Raw genomic sequence first — 4,110 nt, 5'->3', positions numbered from 1 at the left:
GTGATTTTTTCGAAAGGTAAGCTTAGATTTGGCATCCTCTTGCGATTTTCGTCCATTTTTGTACCATATTTGTCTTCTTTCATTGAATGAAAACCCCTTCAAATCTCACCTTCGTCTACCACCATCTCTAGTCTTCCAAACCACTTTCCATTCACAAAAAAAAATGGTAGATCTACTGTTAGAGGTGTCGTTCTTCCATGTCAACAGCCATTTCCATTCATTTTGATGCATAAGCTCCAGATTTGGCTTCCAGCGTCTACCTCTTCTAGATTTGGCGGTTTTATTAGCATTAAACATTAAAATGAACTCGGATCTGGCAGTTTTTTTGCATCTACCTCTTTCAGATCCAGTGTCTACCCCTATCACCATCCCTGGTCTTCCAAACCAATTTCCATTCACAGAAAAATGGTAAATCTACTGTTAGAGGTGTCGTTCTTCCATGTTGACAGCCATTTTCATTCATTTTAATGTTTGAGCTCTAGATCTGGATTCTGGCGTCTACCTCTTCCTACAAAATTTCCTCATCAACCAAACACTGGAGAAGCAGATTTTGTAGGATAATAGGTCTCAACAAACAAACATAAGATACCAAAAATGTGAAAATAAATTTTCCTTTCTCATCTCATCATTTCCCATCCCTTCCCTTCTCATTACATTGTTTTTTGACAACCAAACAGACCATGATTGATTAGAAATACTTTCATTTTTTCCAAACATAACAGAATCATTTCACTAGCATAGGACACACTTTAGTGGTTTTATCACTGCCTAAAAAGATATTAAGAAGCATTATGATATGTCCTACTATGTCATACATCAGCAAAGCATGTATTGCAGAATACTCGTTTCCCTAGCTAGCGTGTTCATAAAACAGATGAATTGGGGACTGAGTGAGTGGTTCATGACATCATGGAAGGTAGGTGGGCTTAAAAGAAAGACTGAAAAGGTGGTAATTAGTGGAAGGTCGGGCACAGATTAATTCAAATCCCATGACAAAAATATTAAATTCATGTGATAGACAGCACTAAGGTCGGCCACACATCTCATATAGTTGCATCTTCATTTTCCATCCCTTTGACCGCTGTCGGTGAGAAAAATGAACATTTTTTATCGGGTTTCCATTGGGAATCTGAAAACTTGAATTGTTTTTTTGAATAATTACTTAAAATACCTGTAAACTTTCAAAATTATATATATATATATATATATATATATATATATATATATATATATATTGATTTGGATGTGATATTACATAACACTTTTAATTTTTTGAGAACCCAGTTTTGTCTTCAGGATCAACCTTACCCACTTGGGATTTGGGAAGATCAACACCCTTATTCGCCTTTGGACTTGAGACAGGATATTGCTTCCTGTCACCCAGTTGACTACATTGGGGATAATATGGCCTTGAGTTGATGGGATCCAAAAAAAAGTTCTTGTCCTGGCTAGTCTTGGAATATCCTTCAGATCTCTGCTGCCACAGACAATATCTCTCCATTATTGACCTGCAAATATATGAGATAACTAGAAGAGGATTTGAATTTTCTTTTTCAAAATAATAAAAAACATTTTTGTTTTTTCAGATGCCCCACAACACTAGAGCAATATCTGCTAATTTGTTCAATTGAGTCTTCCCTAATTGGAGGAAAATGTGCATTAACCAATCTTTGAAAACCGGAAAGTTTTGTTCACAATTTGGGTTAATACCACAGACTGATCCAAGCCAAATACGTCTTGATTTGTCACACAGTAGCAAAGCATATAGTATTGATTCAGGGTCTTTTCCACATCTTTCACAAATACTAGAATCTCCTAATCCTCTTTTGGAAAGATTTTCTTTGACTGTTAATTCATTAACATAGCATCTCCATATGAATTGTTTGATTTTTGGTTCAGTTAGGAGGCTCCATACAAGATTCCAAAATTTTTTATTTTGTGTGGGATCTACATTATTTTCTAATCTTTCTTCTTGCATTTGTTTAGCTAGGAAGTAAGCTGATCTTACTGAGATTTTTTCATTTTTACTACCTAACCGAATTAGTTTATCATCTCAGGGATTGGATGGAATCTCCAAATCTCTGACTTTTTGTGCAAAAGTAGGAGGAATAATGGAGTTTATCATTTCAATTTTCCAGCTTCTATTATCTTGATTGATTAGGTCAGTCACTCAAAGGTTCTCACTATTTTTTTTCCTTGGGCCCATTAATTTGAAGCCATTTATGTCTAGAATCCACGGATCATCCCAAATTTTTATACCAGTTCCACTACCTGGTTTTCAGCAAATGCCTCTTTCTAATATTTTCCTTCCTTTCAAGATACTCCTCCATCCCCATGAGGGTTGGCTCCTTAGCTTTGCATGGGTGAAGTGATGCTCAGGGTAATATTTCGCTTTCAACACTCTTACCCACAAGCTTGTAGAATCGGTGCAAAGCCTCCATGCTAGCTTTAAAAGCACTTTGGTTTTCTGAGATGATATCATTCAGAATTGGTTTCATTCTGTTTACTAAAATTTTTGTAATTATCTTGTAAACTGTATTACAGGGACTAATTGGCCTAAAATGAAATGCATTTTCTGGACTTTTAATTTTAGGGATCAGGACTATAAAAGTTGAGTTAAGACTTCTACTCATCTCTCCTGAGTTAAAGAATATTCTTGCATCCCTTACCACATCCTCCTTCACTATCTCCCAAAAAGTTGAGATTTGGGAAGCCATCTAGTCCCGGGGCTTTCCTAGGAGCCATTTGGAACAATGATTCCTTAATCTCTTCTATTGAGACATCCTTTTCAAGGTTTTCCTTGTTCTCATTTATTACCGATTGGGCACCTTGCAAAGCCATCTCAATATCTATATGACATGAAGAAATATAAATTTTATGGAAATGGCTTTTTACAATAGATTTGATCTTTTCTTCCCCCTCTATCCACTCTCCAATTTCATTTTTCAGCTTTAAAAATGTTTTCATTTTTTCTTTTATGGCATGGTGAGGTCCAAGTATATATATATATATATATTGTTTTTGTCAGTTATTATTGTTTTTTATCAGTTTCCTTTTTAGCAGATTTTTCTAATAGGGTTTTCATGGTATTTTAGGTTTCTACATGGGTTTCATTGCATTTTTAGCAAGAGTATTATTAGCATACATATCAAAATCGGGCCCTTCAGGTTAGACCCGATTGTCACAAAAACTTATCGGTTCGATTCTGGGTCCAGAATTACAGACCTTATAGGGTCTGGGCCAGTTCTGGGTCCACAAGTTCTCCAATCGGTTCCAGGACCGGTTCTATCTGATTCTGACCCAGCACCAACCCATTGACAGCCTTATTTATAACACATGCAAAATCATACACAAATGTGCACTAATTTTCGATTTGGGAGGGTTTCTGCGTCGGAGGTAGATGTGGTGATTCAGCCGTAGAAATGGGCTTTTCGAATTTTCACAGCTTCTGGCATTCCCATGTAGGACCCAGTTCAAAATGCCAATGCCACATCCTGAAAGCCCTCCCAAACGGCCACTATGTACAGCCGCTTTTGGCTCTAGAAAAAGCCATTTAACGATTACAATTCCAATTGATGATTCATTAGATGAATAAAGTTGCTTACGATTAAGTTTGAGAATGTTCCTGCATTGCATTGGGCAAATGGGAGCAGCGCTTTAACTGTTCTGCAGAACTGGAAGCAATGATAAGATTCTATGCCAGAATTTAAATATATGGGACACATTTTTTACTGTGGAACAGCCCATTGAACAGCTAAAGCGCTCAGCTAATCCGACAAATGCAAATGATGAAGTTCTACGCCAGTAATAAATTCGTAGGCCCCATTATAAAAGATGCGGGCCTCCTGGCATGAAACCTTCTCGTTGGTTCCACAGCCCGCTTAACGGCTTAAGTGTTCTCATCAACCACAACAATGGGAACTGGGAAACTCGGCTCATTCACAATGGCCAGAGAGCGTCAAATCGCATACAACAAAGAGTATATTTCAATCATCTATGGTCTATCATGGTACACAACTAACGCTCACTCACAGAACCACCCTTTAAAAATTAAAACATGGGTGGGTTCTCACTCAACCCGACAAAGTATTTCATGCCCAGGAGAAATGG

This window comes from Nelumbo lutea, chromosome 7 (assembly GCF_056320005.1).
Source record: "Nelumbo lutea isolate HS-2025 chromosome 7, American lotus-T2T, whole genome shotgun sequence".
In the NCBI taxonomy this organism is placed as follows: domain Eukaryota; kingdom Viridiplantae; phylum Streptophyta; class Magnoliopsida; order Proteales; family Nelumbonaceae; genus Nelumbo; species Nelumbo lutea.
This window is presented reverse-complemented; position numbering follows the sequence as displayed.